This window comes from Branchiostoma floridae, chromosome 16 (assembly GCF_000003815.2).
Source record: "Branchiostoma floridae strain S238N-H82 chromosome 16, Bfl_VNyyK, whole genome shotgun sequence".
In the NCBI taxonomy this organism is placed as follows: domain Eukaryota; kingdom Metazoa; phylum Chordata; class Leptocardii; order Amphioxiformes; family Branchiostomatidae; genus Branchiostoma; species Branchiostoma floridae.
This window is the reverse complement of record NC_049994.1, coordinates 6,812,309-6,830,821: the sequence shown is the minus strand read 5'-3', so window position 1 is coordinate 6,830,821 and position 18,513 is coordinate 6,812,309.

Here is an 18,513-nt window from a genome sequence, read left to right as displayed (position 1 = left end):
CCTCTTCATCAGCTGCCAGACTTAACTCTGATCTTTCTAAAAAAATTGTCATGGATGAATTTATGGCTAATGGAACTCAACCACTCGAAAACTGTTGAGATTGGTTATTCCAGAAAATCAAATCTCCCTTCTCATCCTCCTCTTTTTCTTGGAACCGAAGTAATTAAATCTGTCAAAGGCAACAAACATATCGGAGTCCACCTTTCGTCAAACTTGTCATGGAACCCCCATATTGTGCAGATGCTAGTCAATGCATCAGAAAAGTTATCTATTTTAAATAAACTTAAATTCAAGTTATCTCATAATGTTCTGGAAATTATCTACAAATCTTTTATTCGCCCTACACTTGAATATGGAGACGTTATATGGCATGGTTGCACTATCCCCGACTCACAACTGATAGAACACATTCAATACGAATGTTCACTTGTTGTATCTGGTGCTATCAGAGGGTCTTCATAATTATTTTTTCTTAAAGAACTTGGATGGGAAAACTATCAGACCGTAGACATGTTCACTCTCTTATTTTATTCTACAAAATTATCCAAGGTCTCACCCGTCCGTATTTGAGAGAGTTGATACCATCTTTTGTGTTAGACTCCACTCATTACGATCCACGCATCAAACAAAATATTCAGATACCTATATGCTACAGATCGTTTCAAAAGATCTTTTATTCCCTACGCTACTTATCAATGGAATAAACTGACTCTGGCCGATCCTTGAGCCTTCCTCTGTTCAGAAAAAAATTGACCAAATCTGTGCGCCTCGTCCTTGTTTCTTACTTCGCATTAGGTCCCCGTTACCCCTGCGCTTTACTCACACGTCTTGGAACCCCTAGTTTAAATAAAAGTTTGTTCACCCGTAATCTTGTTGTTATTCTAGCTTGTTCTTGTGGTAACCCATACGAAAGCATTTGTCACTTTATGCTACACTGTCCTAACTACACTCAACAGAGATCTTTCCTCTTCGGCAATTTGAAAAGACTGGTAGGTTTTGATTTGGACAATCTATCCGACGACATTTTAGTACAGTTGCTCCTAAAATGATTTTTTTTCTGTCCCCTGCAGAAAACCCCAAAATATTAATGTTTGTGCAGACTTTCTTAATAGATACCAATGGCTTCAATAATGACTAAACATCATTTTCCAGTCTTAAGGGACTTAGTTAATCATCATATCCTCAGTTTATATCTTTCAATCTTCATTTGTTGTTTTTGCTTCAGTGCTTTGCTTACTTGTTATTTTGTAATGTTATGTTGTTTTCTTATCTTGTATTTATTTATCCATGTATTTGTATTCTTTTGCGGTGGCGGCATGAATATAAGTCATGACTTGAGTGTGCCGTCACCATGTCTTGTAAATATATGTTGCAACTAGAGTTCGGCGACCTCATACCTCCATGAAAATTTAGAGCTTTCGTAAATTTCATGCAATTGATTAACACATTAACATAATTTATGCATGGTGTTGTTCATCATTGACTAACGTACACATGTCACAATTATAAAATTCCCATTATTAATCATAAAGCGGTTTTGCAATTTTTACATAAATTATGCAAATAAGTTCCTCATTACCATATTTGGTATCTGCTTATATTCCACCTATCATAATTAACAAGTGTTACATTTATTGAAGTACAGTTATTGCAAACAATAGAATTATACAATTTCCTCATTAATTATGCAAATTAAGCCCTCATTTGCATAAGATGCATATCATTATGAACATCTTTGCCCAAGGTAACAGCATACCTAAAATGCAGGCAATCCGTCGTTCCTTTCTGCAGTTATCCTCTTTGGAGTGTCTTGACAAAAACACCCCTGCAGTTTCACAATTAAATGTTAGGGGTATGAAACTTGCTCCACTTTGTCATGACGCTAAGAGCTATCTACCACCCAAATGTCTCGACCATATCACGTCCGGGACAAGAGATACATTGAAAAAACTGCTATGATAGAATGTTCTCATTGATTATGCAAATGTATTCCTATTTTGCATAATAAGTATTTTATCTTGTACAACATTGTCTAAGGTACTTACATATAAAAAATCATGCAAATCTGTTGTTCCCTTCTTGAGTTATCGTCTTCAGAAGTTTTTGACAAAAATGCCCCTGCTATCCCAAAACTAGACGCTAGGGGGCCCAAAGTTATGTCATTTTTTCCTGAACACAAGAGCTATCTATTACTCAAAAGCGTGACCATAGCATGTTCAGAACACCGAGATAGCAAAACCGGAAGTTGCGCTGCAGTACCAAGGGGAGCCGCTAGGTGGCCCAAAATATAATCATTTTCAGCTTTCATCACACCAACACACCAAGTATGAAACCAATCCATCCAGCCGTTCTTGAGTTATCTTGTTTACACACACACACACACACACACAGACAGACAGACAAACGCTGGGTACAATATAACCTCCATGACATTTCATGGAGGTAATAAAAAAAGCTGGTGTGTTACGCCGAAGGGCGGTTATACAGGCTTAGATATAGATAAAGATACAGACCAAGACTCTTGACAAGTTTTCATTCATACATGTCCGAAAACCTGGGAAATGCGTTCAAGTGACCTTGGGAATATGGTCCGAATGACCTTGGGAATATGGTCCGAAGGACCTTGGGAATATGGTCCGTGTGACTTCGGCGATACGGTCCTAGTGACTTTGGGAATATGGTCCTAGTGACCTTGGGAATATGGTCCGAGTAACCTTGGGAATATGGTCCTAGTGATCTTGGGAATATGGTCCGTGTGACCTAGGCGATACGGTCCTAGTGATCTTGGGAATATGGTCCTAGTGACTTTATGGGAAGATGGACCGATTAACCTTGGGAATATGGTCCTAGTGACCTTGGGAATATGGTCCGAGTGACCTTGGGAATATGGTCCGAGTGATCTTGGGAATATAGTCCGGGTGACCTTGGGAATATGGTCCGGAGTGACCTTGGGAACATAGTCCGAGTGACATGGGAATATGGTCCGAGTAACCTTGGGAATATGGTTCGAGTGACATGGAAATATGGTCCAGGAAAGTTATTCCATCTTGGAAATACAACTTACTGCAAGGCATGATGTCATCACATGGCGCCGTGTAATAGTCTCCGTATCCGTCTCCGCCATCCACCATACAAAATGGCTGCTCGACCCCATAAGGGTTCCGGCAATAGTTGCTGTCCAGATTAGCCCAGGGGTAAGCGTTCACTAACATAACAAAAATGACTACCGACACCCTTGACCACTCCACACAATCTGCCCTGGATGCTGTACCGCGGTAATTCATGCCACTGCCATGGTAGCAAACTGGGAAAGAGAAATGGCCAAACACTAGTAATGTATAAATGTACTAATTGATGCATGGCGAATCTGAGCGACGAAAGTTACATCAGAACTATGACATTTATTGTAACCGGTAGTGAGTTTCATATGTATATATATATATATATATATATATATATATATATATATATATATATACTCATCTTAAAGTAAAATTGTTTAAAATTTGTAGAAAGACACTTCCATGATTGAAATTTGAATTGAGAAGTTGATCTTAAAGATGCCTGAGGAGATTTGATGTATTTGTCAGTTGCCAGATCATGATGTCATAGAAAGCATTTGACTAAAAACGTAGGACTGGTCTATTATCTCTGTGTTAAAGTGGTAAGCGTAAGCAATGTATTAAACTCGTCCTGCAGTCTGTTGTGTAATCTTTGGGAATATACTTGTAGTCGCGTCTATTGTCTTTTTAAGTGTGGAAATGAGCCTGTACATTTACAGCAACCAGACCATTGAACTGTACGTTTGCTTCTTACAAGGGTTAGAGACTAAATTCTCTTCTATACTAAATTCATATATTCAGAAACAGTCTAGAAAAAGGTATCAATCGTTTTGTAGGTGCTAATACCAGTCGAAAGTGATAAATCTAGTCTTCCTCCTTACCTTCGTTGTGGTTCGTCTGTGGCTCCGGGTTCCAACAGGGGTGAGGTGGTGACGGAAACAGGTCACAGGTAGGGAACCGGTTCTTCGTCCGGTCATCAGCCATGCGGAGGACTTCCTCACACCACGAGCGGCACGGCAGCAGCTGTGTGCCCCTACAATGTACAATAAAAGGCAGGTTAGACTTGCCGTTCTCTTCTCCGGTCTATACACAATCTGGATAGAAACGGGTAGGATAGACGTGCACATGTGAGTTTTTTTTATGCTCTACCGACCTCCAAAGTAAAATCAAAACTAGAGTTCCACGAACACATAACTTTGCCAAATAAACCAGGTTTGCTATGTAGAGTGATGTTTGACAAATGGGTTACTCATTTCATTTTCTTTATGATTATATGATTGGAGTTGGTTTATAAAATTTCGGCATTGACTATGCAAATTAGATCCCAAGTTACAATTAATTGATATCAAATTGTATCAAGCATTACTTAAGCTATCAGCATACCAAAAATCATTATGATCCTTTGATCCATTCTTGACTAATTCTCTTTCAAAGTCTTTAAATACACCTCTTACTCTCTTCCCTCTTTCACAGTTACATATGTGACAACTTTGATGAAAGAACTATAATAAAATGCAGTGGATTTATGAACTTTTCCTAATCAAATATGCAAATTAGCTGTTAATTTGCATAATAAGTATCACATTTATATAAGTCTTCACTTTGGCTATCTACATGCCAAAAATCATGACGATCCGTCAACACGTTCATATTTTTTTCTCAGTAATTATGCAAATGAGATAATCATTTGCATGATAAAAATGTATTGACATTTCTCTCATTCTCAGCTACATATGTGACAAGTTATAAAGTCCTATCATGGAATGTAGTGAAGTTATATAATATCCTCATTAATCATGCAAATTAGCTGTTGATTTGCATAATTGGTGTCTCATTATGTAGGTCTTCACTTACGCTACCTACATACCAAAAAACATGATGATCCGTCAACATGTTTATATTTTCTTATTGATTGTGCAAATGAGGTCTACATTTGCATAATTGATATCTATCGACATTTCTCTCCTTCCCAGCTACATATGTGACAAGTTTGATAGTCCTATCATGGAATGCAGTGGATTTATAAATTTACCTTATTAATTATGCAAATTAGCTGTTGATTTACATAATTAGTATAAATATATAAATACCATTATGTAAGTCATTACTCATTAAATATATAAATACCATTATGTAAGTCATTACTCATATTTCTATCTACAGACCAAAAATCATGACGATCCGTCAACACGTTGTAGAGTTATACTCGTCCAAAGTTTGAAAGGAAACCGGCGCCTGCAGTTCCAAAAAAGCCGCACTTACTCTCTGCCTCGAGGGCTATCTGCCACTCAAAAATCATGACCACAGCATGTCCAGAACACGAGATATAAAAAATTGAGTTTCCGCTGCAGTACCTTAGCAAGCCGCTAGGGGGCCATTATCGAACTTGACCTTCGTTTTCCCGACTCCTACCCACCTACCAAATATCATCAGGATCCATCCAAGGCTTCTCGATTTATACTGTTGACATACACACAGACACACACACAGACACACACACAAACACACAAACACGCCCAAAACATAACTTTAGCCATTCTGGCAAAGGTAATTAAGACATTTTAAGCGCGAACATCTTTTTGTAATAGTGAGTATGAACATGTCTGGTATTAAGTTGAATGTATGTTCATTCCCGAATAATTGCCATAATAATCAATCCAATGTGACCTTTACTCACAAGAACGAGGCCGTGTTGTCTCCATGTGGAGACGAATTTCAGGAATGGCTGTTCTCTTCGGAGACAAGACATTCAGTTTCAGTTTCAGTTTATTTATTTATCCAGGAAAATGCATCGCCTACTGGCGTTTCTCAATACCTCCTGGAGGGCTGGGAGACCGGGAGACATCGCGGGAAGATGACCGTAGATGTAAATTCCCGGAACTCAGGATGTCGGTTCTCTGCGTTGCTGGTCGAACTGTCGAGCAGGTCCATTACAGGGGAATTCCGTATCTCCTCAAACGTCGTCTGGCCCAGCTGATTAGGCAGCATCGTAAGTCTGCCGCCGAGGTTCAGATCCACAGGAGTTGGCAGGCACACTTACAATTATAACAATATTATTTCATTTATTTTTACGAGAATACAAAATACAGAAACTAAAGTTGAAATAGTTTTAAAAAAACACCGTACGGGAGAAAAAAAGCCTAGTTTGCCTTTACAAATCCTGCTCCTTTAGCAACAAATACTAAGCAAAATTCTACTGCAAGAATTGAAATAAGACTTGAGCTATTTCTGAGTACTAGTTATCGGGTATTTATTTTTTCAATATGAAATTTGACATGCATGACATTAGAGAAAACAAAACTCGGTATGTTCTACATCCCTTTTTTTATTAAATTTCCTCGAAGAGACGGAAGTCGCCTGGAGTGCGTGCAGATGACATTTTCCCGCGTCTTTTGTCATCAGCGCAAAGAACATAACTTATAACATCAACTTTTATCAATCAATCCTGTTTCCGAGAGGAAGCAGGAACGGATCTGTGATCACTTTATTTATTTATCTAGATGTACCACGGTTGTGGAAGGATTGACATAACAGGTGACTATCACCATTTGATCATCGTTGAAGAGGTTCATCAGTCACATATGAATACAGTTAATTCCAATTTTCTTCAATCAATGACTGTTTTTGTAAGGTAAGATACATAACCCCCAAATTTTCGATGTCTAACAGCACATCTTCGTCACGGGGAATGATCTAGTCTCAATTCTCACGAGAGAACACGAGAAAATTTGGGAGGTATGTACCTTACCTTACAAAAACAGTCATTAATTAAAGAAAAATTCGAATAAACCACCTTTGGAGCTCTTTTCAATATGTCAACCAAGAGACCAGACTGCAAGGTTTGATCCACACACACCGGGAAAGTCCCCTACTCTTTGCGATAATTGCGGCGGGTTCTTTAACGTGCGTGGATGGGGTGTGGCTCTCCACAAACACGGGGTCTCCATTTAATGTTCTATCCGATCCGAAGCTAGGGACTTATTTTCACCTGAGGAAAGTCGTGTAAAGTGCCTTTCCCAAGGGCACAATATCGGTGGCACGGCAGAGTTCGAACTCGAGACCTCTCGGTCCCGAGCCAACACGCTGCCGCTGCGCCAGCGCTGTGCTAGCGCTACGTCACCGCTGCGCCACCGCTGCGCCACTACTGCGCCAGCACTTCGCTACGCGATCTCATTGCTTAGGCTTTGGTCACATTTTCAAACCGGGGCCCGGCCGGACAGTTTTCGGGAGCGAAAAGAATGATATAAAATGCATCAAAATACACAAAATGTCGAAATAAGACGCATTGGCATGATTTGTGTATATTTCTAGGTATACATTGTATTTTTTTGTTTGTTTATTAAAACTGCTCGGCCGGGCCCCGGTTTTGAAATGTGACCTAAGCCTTACCGCAACCTTCCTCGTCACTCCCGTCCGAACAGTCCGTCCACCCGTTACACCGCTGCAACGCCAGGATGCTGCAGGAACCCTCGCATGGCAGTTTCCCGGGGGAGCAGCTGATATCTGCGTAGGCAGCATGAAACGGCCTGTTAACTCTGCTAACTCTCTAAGTAATGCTGTGATCATGACATGTCTAAATTCGTGTCTATTAATTCCCCAGTAAGAGAAAAAATGCGATAGCACCCCTCTATCAAATAGCTTCACTAGTATATAGACAGTTATTGAAATAGCCGTTTAAAAACAACTTATCACAACCTTCGAGTCCAATCATCACGTTTTCTGCCCTAGACAACTGTTCAGGGCTAAATAAATCATCAAATCTGGCGCTATATGCCTTAACCATTGGGAGTAAATGTTGTGCAGGCCTACCAGCAAATATTTGGACTTCGCACAGAGTTAGTATTCGGGAGGGCCCAGGCAGACGGACGGCCACATAGCGACCCTTCATGCCCTGACATTGGATGGTAATGGACGGTTGGTTCACGTCGATGTGATGGTCACCTCCACATCTGGGGTTGGTGCTGACCTGGTCGGAATCCCCGATGTGGATGTTGAAGGGGTTTATCCGATCACGGCAGCAATCCTGGCGGTTGACGATGACTACTCTGTAGATATTTTAGACAAACCATTGAAATGTATACACATGTTCGGATGAACGTTCCTATACATATTTAGTGTAAATGTCTGTGTTCATCGATTGATACTATTATCATCGACATTAACCCTATTCAGACGGGGGGGGGGGGGGGGGGGGGCCTGTGCCAACTTCGATGTCCTATAAAGCCAGAACGCCTTACGATAAAGCCACCAAATTTGGTGAGTTTTCCTAAAATATTGTTAGCAACAATTTTACGAAGTTTGAAATTTTTTTTCATTTTTTCGTGTTGCCATGGCAACCGTTTGCTGACAGGCAGTTTTGCCAAAGATCACTATTTTGGGTTCTAACAATGTATTTTTCACATTTTTAGCTTCGCCAAGAAGATTATGTTTTTGCCTGACTTGGGTCTGTATGTAGGTCAACAGGATATAACTCAAGAAATTGTGGATGGAACTTTTTTATTTTTTGCAGGTGTGTAGCGGTTGTTGAAAGGCATGCCTAGTTCGAAAATGGGTTACCTGGCGTTTTCCTACGGTACATTAGCGAGCTTGGTATTTTTTTGGGTGTTTTTTCGGGAAGCATAAGTCAAAATGTAGCTGGGCGATTTCCACGATATTTGGCAGGTGTTTAGCGGTTGTAGAAAGGATTGTCATGTGCAAGAATGGTTTAGCTACCTTTTACCTATGGTGCTGTAGCTGGCTTTGTATGTAAGTGCGTTTGTCTGTATGCAAGATAACTCGAGATGTTCTTGATGGATGCTAATGATATTTGGTTGATAGGTAGGGGACACAAAAAGGAAGGTCAAGTTCGATAATGGGCCTCCTGGCGACTTGTTTTGGTACTTCAAGTGAGCATCAAAGTTTGCGCCTAAATTTTCCAGAAGTGCCAGGTTCATGATTTTTTAATGGTGTATAGCTGTTGGTACTAGGAGTCAATGGTCTAATTTTGGGCCCCCTAGCAGCTTGTTTGGAACTGCAGTGGGTCTTATAGTTTGTAGCTTTTAAGAAGGATAACTGCAGAGGACATTGATGGATATTTTTTGTTTTTGGTAGCTAGGTACTTTGGTTGATTATCAACATCTATTTGATATAATTACTTAGGGAAAGTTATCCAATTAACAGAAATAAACAGTGTTTTCTATTTACAGATGCATCTCATTTTGACCTATATTTAAGGACACAGCTGTTTGCCAGATGTTTTGCCTGAGAAGCCTTGTGACCTGGACGCCCTAACACTGTGAAAATCCTCTTGACAAGCATGAAATTCTGATTGACCAGGGATGCTACCACTGAGGTCATCTTTGGTCACAGTCCAATGCCCCCTATCATCAATACTATTCGGCCAGGCTGGAGTCTGGTAGAGACTACATGATTTTAACAAAGCACTATGAAAGTTGCGCTAGAAAGTATCACAACAGTGTACATAATTCCATTGTCACCAGTTGGCCAAGAAGGTTATCTTTGGTAGCATCTGTGGGTTTGTGAGGAACACAAGTTCATGCAGTCATTTGCTATTGGGGTAGGTACTATTTAGTAATACATGAAAAAGACCTTAAAGTATTAATAAAGGCATGATTATTTGGCGAAGGGATGTGTTCGATGAACTCTAGTTGGCTATATTACTGCCATTTTATTACATAAATAAATCTTATGTTATTTAGCATATCTTTCATAATTATATATATGCATAAATTGTGCTAATTTGATGACGTCATCAGCCAAAATCCAAGATGGCGGACCGTATGGCCAGATCAACAATAACAAGCTAATCATCCCTTAAAATTTGTAACTACCTGGTATTTTTTCATCAAAACCATCTAAATGAATTAATTTAGTCTATTTCCATTACCCTTTGTGATTATTTGTTGCAAAAAAGTACTTTTAAAAATTCAAGGTGCTGGATATAATATGGCGGAGCCTAACTCGTATGTTAGATGTGCATGACGTCTTTTTATGACGTCATTATGACGTCATCGATGTTGCTATTGGCAATAAAAGTCGTAATAAACATCATTATTCTGTTATCTGGACTTGTTGTTACATTTTTGTAGTACAACTTGAAGTTTTCTGAGAATACCCTTTTTTCATGGGTCCGGCCAATGTAATCAAATTGATGACGTCATCATGACGTCATCTTACGTCAACGTAACGTCAAACGTCAAATAATCGTCAGATATTATGTTGATATCATGTCCTAAAATTTGGTGGCCTAACGGCACGTCGTTCAAGAGTTAGAGGACTTAGAAGTGGAGGGCCTCAAAGCCCCCCCCCCCCGGTCCAGGGATGACCAAAAAAGCCCGGTCTGAATAGGGTTAATGAAGAATAGTTGTATTCTGCTGTAGCAAACACATTAAGAATTAGGTACCATCCAAAAAACTCGTTAGAAATATCTTCAAAAAGTTGCAACAGTGTATAAAAACTACGGCCTATGCTATGCCCAAAGACTCAAATTACAGTTCCCAAATGTTAGATACAAACGCCAGTTCCACAAGATGCTACCAGAAACGAATTCCCTAGGGAATGGGTACGTGGAATATTTAGAATTCCTGGCAACTCAATCGCAGTACTATACTAACGGCTCCGCCCGTGAGGCGTCGCCAAAAAACATGTTGGCTGCTAGAGACAGGATTGTTGATGCTGGAATCAAATTGAAAAAAAAAGAGAACATGAGGGACCACAATGACCAGGTGCTCATTATGCACAGGTAGCACAGGTTCTTCTGCGCTTGTTTGTATGTGTGCGCGTTTGTGTGCACTTGTTTGTGTGCGCTTGTTTGTGTGCGGGCACGTTTGTGTGCGGGCACGTTTGTATGTGTGCGAGTTTGTGTGTGTGTGCGCATTTGTGTGTTTGCGCGCGTTTGTGTGTGTTCGCGCGTTTGTGTGTGCGCGCGTTTGTGTGTGCGCGCGTTTTTGTGTGTGCGTGTTTGTGTGTGCGCGCGTTTGTGTGTGCGCGTTCGTGTGTGCGCGCGTTTGTGTGTGCGCGTTTGTGTGTGCGCGTTTGTGTGTGCGAGCGTTTGTGTGTGCGCGTTTGTGTGTGCGTGTTTGTGTGTGTGTGCGTTTGTGTGTGTGCGTGATTGTGTGCGCGCGTTTGCGTGTGTGCTCGTTTGTGCGCCCTTTTTTGTGTATGTGCACGTTTGTGTGCGCGCGTTCGTGTGTGTGCGTGATTGTGTGCGCGTTTGTGTGACTTAATTCTTTAGCATATTTACTCTAATGACTGACATATGAGCATACATGACATTCTATAGATACTTACGTATCATATTACAATCTCGATATACAAAATGTTTATCACCGCCGAGCCATGACTAAACTAACAATTAGTGACAATTCGCTACAAATTGAAGTTGGTAGACACAGCCAGACTCCTCCAAACGACGGAATATGTACATCATTTTGCAACGATAGATGTCTAGAGAATGAAGTACATTTGCTTTTAGAATGCCCACTATACACACTAATACATACAACGCACTTGAAAAGATCTGTAAATTTGTTCACACAAGTTTCAAAAAGAGAGAAGAGAATATGTAGATTTTAGACGATATAAGATGTAACCTATTTCACGTATACTTAAGTTATCCTACCCAGGACCGGCAGGAATATGCAATAGAGATCATTGTCATTGTCATTGTCATTACAATTTTAAGACCTGATATCCGTACTGAAAATATAGTGCTTAAGCGGTTGAGGGACCGAGACGGGGGCCGATAGTGACTGCCAAGCACATTTGACCCTTTGCTGACGTCTTACTTCCGTTCCGGATGTGTGACTTGGGTCATTTCAACTTGAGAAGGGTCAGAGGACTGATCGAAAGCGTGTTGGTATAAAGCGCTTTATTTTGTGTACGGATATAGAGTCTTAAAAATTGTAACATAATGTTGACTACCGTCACAGATGAACTGACATTGAAGTATACTTACGTATGAACCGCATACGCTTCTCCGAGATCCACCCACCATGCGGGGTTATCCTCCCTCAGACCCCCCGCGGTGTGTGTGCAGAAGCCGTGGTTAAAGTTGGGATCGGTGTTGCCGTCTACGGCATTGCTGGCAGCCCCGTCGCCGCCGCCATAATTGCTGGTCTGAAACGCCGGCCTCTCCAGTGCGACATTCACACCCTCCACAATTGGGGGGACTGAAGGGACGTGATATTGGCGGTTAGGAGTCATAGATAACAGAGTCGCTTGCACATAACTTATAAGCGAATAATCTATTTATTTTTTTATCTATTTATTTGCAAATTCATGCCAGTAGGCTAATTGAAAGGGTACAGACAGTAAAAAAGTGTCTATTCTATGTCTATTATACAGCTATATCGTGATTCTACATGACTCACACGTTTTTAAGGATTAGTGGGTTCTGTGATTTTAACAGGAATGTAGTTTTTTGGAGGTCTACTAGCTGGTCATAAGAATAACGTCAGCATTCATTTGTATAGCTATATAAGCCAGGACTTGGTACATGTGAAGTAAATGTAGTGCAGACTTACCCGACAATATCCGGACTTCGCACAGGGCCAGTATTCTTGATGGTCCAGGCAGACGGACGGCCACATAGCGCCCCCGCATCCCCGGACAGGAGACGGAAATTGACGGCTGGGTCACGTTGATGTGATGGTCGCCTCCACACTGGGGGTTCGCGCTGACCTGGTCGGAGTTCCCGATGTGGATGTTGAAGGGGTTGAGCCGATCACGACAGCAATCCTGGCGGTTGACTATGACCACTCTGTAGATATTTTAGACAATCTGTTGGAGTTTTCTTTTACACAACCAGTCTTTCTCACCTATTGACGCACCTATAACTCCAGTTATAAGCTCTGAGGAAGATGTCTGACAGACATCGAAACGTCAGCAGGTGAGATAAACTGGTTGTGTAAAAGAAATCTTGTATGTCATATGATCTGATCGCATTATTTCCGGAAGAGCAATAGGTTTTATACAAATGTTCGGATGAACGTTCGTATAAAAAGTATAAACATCACATAATGTGTGTAAAGATTGATAGATCCATAGTCACTATCATTGCTAGGGATTTTGTGACTTGAATCTTGACTCATCCTCTCGAATCATCCTAGAAATCAGGAAAACAAAATATAGCTATATGTTCTAAATGCTTGATGCTAATAATCATACGTACACAAACGCAAACACAGTGATATTTAGTCCAACCTGTCTATATCGAACACTCAAGGGACTTTAAGAAAAAACCATTGGCTGCTATAGACAGAATTGTTGATGCTTGAATCAAATAGGAAAAAAAAGAATCTGGGGACCATTGAAAAGAGGCAAGAATGACCAGGAGGTCCGTATACAGAGGTAGCACAGGTTTTTCTGTGTTTGTTTGTGCGGGTCTGCACTTTTGTGTGACTTAATCAGTTTTGCATCTTTACTCTAATGACCGACAGATGACCATACATGCATAAATCCCTACCTATCAACCGCATACGCTTGTCCGAGATCCACCCACCAGGCTGCATGATCCTCCCCGTCACCTACAGTGTGTGTGCAGGATCCAGACTTCCAGTCGGTAGCGGTGATCCCGTCCACGGCCCGGCTGGCGACCCCATCCCAACCGGTACTGGTTTGGAACGCCGGCTTCCTCAGTGCGACATTGACAACTACCGAATATAGAGACTCTTTTTACACAACTAATGCTTTATTCTTACCGATGTTTCGTCTGTCACCTTCTTCAGGGCAATTCTGACTGGTTCACACTAATTGATCTTCTGTCACAATCATGCCATACCACGGTATCGTTAACTAGTCATCAAATGTTCTTGATCGACTGATGTGTAGGAAAGCATTTGAAAGTTGAGGAGCCAATGTAGTTATTACAGATTGAAGAAGATCATAACACAGAATCAATCATTAAACTGCCATATTTTCAGTATCAGGGTTGGCCGCTAACCTCCAAAAAGAAACCCCCGAACAAGTTCCTAACTTCCGGGGTTCGTGCTCTACACGCGCGAAAAGCTGCTACTTTGGGGGAATACGCTATGCCGGATATATCCGGGTGCGGCACACAGGGCATGTATGTGTGTGCCGGATATATCCGGGCTTGGCAGTTTAAGGGTTTTAAGGTTACATAATCAGACCTTACCGCAGACTGGTACGTCACAATACTCCCATCTGGTGCCGGGGTCCGTGGTGAAGCACCAGACTCCGGATTCCTCTTCCGGGTTCCGGCAGTAGTTCTGATCCAGTCCCAATCCCGGGTAATCGGTAGGTGTCATGCTGTGTTCATGAGGTGTCTGACTGTCCCAGCGCTGACACGTCTTGCCTGTTTCCGTCACATTGACTATTCCTCGGTAGGATGCTCCATCTCCAACCTGGCAATCTCCTGGTGGATGGAATTTAACAACACAGTACGAACACACGCTGTCTTGATTTTCAACATGTTTAAAAAGGAAAACGTGGGGTAATGATACGCCTAGCTTGTCATGTCGAACACACAAGTTGGGTAGAGCGGACAGGGTCTACTTTAAGCTAAGGGCACATCCCGCCGCACGTGCAATTTGTCCGTATGTTTTGGGGTGGCCACGTCCGACACGTATTGCATAATTGAATAAGTGAGACCTCTTGGATATAGTTGATCAGTGTAAAATTAAAGTGGACAACTTAGCGATCACTGAGCGACCGTTGGGTGACCACTGAGCGCCGACTGCAAAAGCGCTGAGCGACAGGCAAACGTGAAGTTTGGCTACTGCTGTGCGAACTACTTAATGATTTAACTTAATTCAAATCAATGTTACCCTTTAGTAACCATTTACTTTGAACCTTCCTTGTATCCATATTTCTATAGCTTATAAAACAAGACGATTTTTCCTTTACCTTCGTAGAGGTCCAGCTCTGTGAGCCATGGCTGCCAGCCCGAGTGGGTCTCGGTAATTAGGAACCTCCAATACTGAGCTGTTCCCTGGAACCCGCCGAACTCCTGCCGCTCGTCCGTCCCTCCCTGCACGGTAGTAACGGTCACGACGTCCTCCCAGTTGTACGGACTCCCAACCTGCGACTTTTGCAGCGTGAAGGCTGCAGTGTCATGGGTGGTGTCTCCGTAGTTGTTAACAGCGACGCGAGTGATAGTATGGGGCGCTGGGAGGTTCAGTACAATGTACCAGTTGTTGTAGTTCTGACCCATACCCCCAGGGTTCCAGTAGGTCCCAGTGTCTCCATCCAAGGCCTTTGCGGCATCATACGTCACCCCGTTGTGTACCCGCGGTGTGCCGGCGGAGTCCACAACCCACGACGGATCCCGTACCAGCCAACCTGGACAAGTATAACGTATGTCATCATTTCTCTGTCAATATTTCGTATCAAACAAGTGCTTTTAAAAAAAGCTGGCATTTTGCCAATGTTTGCGTGTGTGAACGTTTTTTTTCTAGTTATTAGAATGTCATATAAATAGAACAGAGTAACTAAACCTGATATTGGCGCATGGAGAGATTCACATATGTGCCTGAACTGCAGCAGATCTAGACGCCACCTGTTAAAATTTGCGTGAACTGCTGCAAATTTCACTACACATTGCCTGTTTTTGAGTGAGCTCTGTTGCGGGGCATTTTTAAGTTTTTTTTTTTTTTAATTTTTATTTCTATTCGGCAAAAAAAACGAAGCGGCGAATCCGTTAACCAAAGAAATAAATTGGTGTGGCCAAATGGATGTAAAAGTTAGTATTTGAATGGATGTAAAAAAGAAAAAAAAAGTTGAAAAAAACTACCTCCCCGGATTCGAACCGGGTGCATTGGTTTAGAATGCGTAAACTTTACCACTGCGCTAGTGCGAACATGTTGAAGAAATGCCAGTTTTAACAGGTATACAAATGTTTGGCATGGATTGAACAGGTCCGTTCATCTCAACATCACAACATCACAACGGCGACTACACTGGCCAGAAGGCATTTTGCGACTGCAAGTCGCAAAATGCAAAAAAGGTATCTTAACTAAACGTAAATATGTCTTATATTAACCACGGTAAAATTTGGCCCAAAAGTTTTCATTCGAACGTGGAGTATCGGGTTACCGGGGCTCCCGCGCGGTCCCCGCGGAGGGCTGACGGTGACTGAAACATCTTCTACAAGATCGTGATAGTTAGAAAAGCAACCTCTCACACGTATCTAGTCGAGATTAAATGAGAATTGGCAGTGTGTACACGTCAAATCTTACCGTGTACGTGTGCTGCACAGTTTCGTTTCAAAGTTTTCTGAAAAATGCATAGTTGGTTGATTCAGAAAGGGTGTTTGGTGCACAAATAACAAATACCATGTTTAGATCGGTCCTAAATCTGACTGAAAATCAAAATCTTTTATATCATATGAGTAATGATTGTAAGATCAAACTTTCTGTCTTAGGGATTTTTGAACTTGTTTTGAACTATTTTTACAGCCAAGATAAGGTCGAAAAATCATGTTTTTCACACTCAAAAACTCGTAAGTCAAAATTGCCTCCATATTCTAAAAATCCCTAAGACACAAACCTGGAGATATTAGTTGTCGACCATTTTATTCTTAAAGAGTTGATTTGCACGCGTTTTGTAAGCGATTTAAATACCATGTTTGGCCTTATGTCGAGTCGCACTGATAGGGACATGGAGTAATTGATACCGCCGTAAACAAGTGTTGTGATATTCAAGGTCACCAATAATAACGCCAGCAGCACTGTTACATGTCACATATTCCAAACTTGGCGGCAGCAAAACTAAGCTTTTGAGGCCCTCCACTTCTAAGTCCACTAACTCTTGAACGACGTGCCGTAGGGCCACCAAATATTTAGGACATGATATCGACATAATATCTAACAGGTTTTTGACGTTTGACGTTATTTTGACGTAAGATGACGTAATTATGACGTCATCAATTTGATTATATTGGCCGGACCCATGAAAAAAGGGTATTCTCAGAAAACTTCAAGTTATACTACAAAAATGTAACAAGTGCAGATAACAGAATGATAATGTTTATTAGCACTTGAATTGCCAATAGCAACATCTATGACGTCATAATGGCGTCATAAAATGACGTAATGCACATCTAAGATACGAGTTAGTTTCCGCCATATTATATCCACTTTCTTGAATTTAAAAAAATAGTTTTTTGGCAACAAATAATCACAAAGGGCAACGGAAATAGACTAAATTCATTCATTTAGCTGGTTTTTGATTAAAAAATACCAGGTAATTACAAATTGTAAGGGATAATTAGCTTGTTATTCTTGATCTGGCTATACGGTCCGCCATCTTGGATGTTGGGCTGATGACGTCATCAAATTAGCATAATCTATGCATATATAATTATGAAAGATATGCTAAATAATATAAGATTTTATTCATGTAACAAAATAGCAGTAATATAGCAAATAAATGTGAGAATACATTGTTAGAACCAAAAATAGTGATTTTCGGCAAAACTGCCTGTCAGCAAACGGTTGCCATGGTAACACGAAAAAATGGAAAATTTGTCAAACTTCGTAAAACTGTTGCCAACAATATTTTAGGAAAACTCACTAAATTTGGTGGCTTTAGGGTAAGGCGTTCTGGCGTTATAGGACATCGAAGTTGGCGCAGGCCTCAAAAGCCCCAGACCCACCCCCCCCCCCCCTGATTAGGGTTGAATATGGAGCAATCGATATCGTTGACACACATTAGTCACCACCAAAACGACACACACACATTCGTGGCATATAAAGTATATCCGGTCGGGCCACGAGACATGAAAAATTGATATATCCTGTTTTAAATGAAAACGGAGTCTGGCAGGGGTTGCTTTTGAAAACGTGGGACCCATGGAGGTGTCCCTGATTTGTATATATTTTAGATGTCAGAACTCCCATAATGCAAAAATAGGCAAATGTATCGATATCGAAGACTGCTCTGCTATTAGAAAAAATACCGAAACTCATGGTTAGCCTACTCCATTGTAATACTATATCAATGGATTATGTTAGCCCTTATTGTTATGTTAACTACGTTGTTAAGGTAGTCAGGAGGTATGTCTGAGCAAGATTTCTTTCCAAAAGATAACCATCAATGTTAGTAGATATGTACTATTTTTGAAATATAACATACTTTGCCTTCAAATATTGCTATTTGTTGGTCAATTTTCAAGGTCAATGTAGCTGTCTCAAAATACACAAAAAATTCAAACTCTTCACAGCCATCATTGGATAGGTCATTGTAAAAGAAACAGAATGGTTTTTATTGCGAAAAAGTCGGTCATGCCGTTAGGGAGTTATGATCATCAAAGGCCTGATAGGTACGCCGTGAGTTTTCCGGATAAGCTGATTAAAAATGAAAGATTACAATATCTCCGCCATCATAGATAATACAAGGAAAAAACTTGGTATACTTGGGTTTTGTAACATGCTGAATTGAACTATGGCCATGAAACTTACATATCTTGTTCAAAAATGATAAATAAATCCTG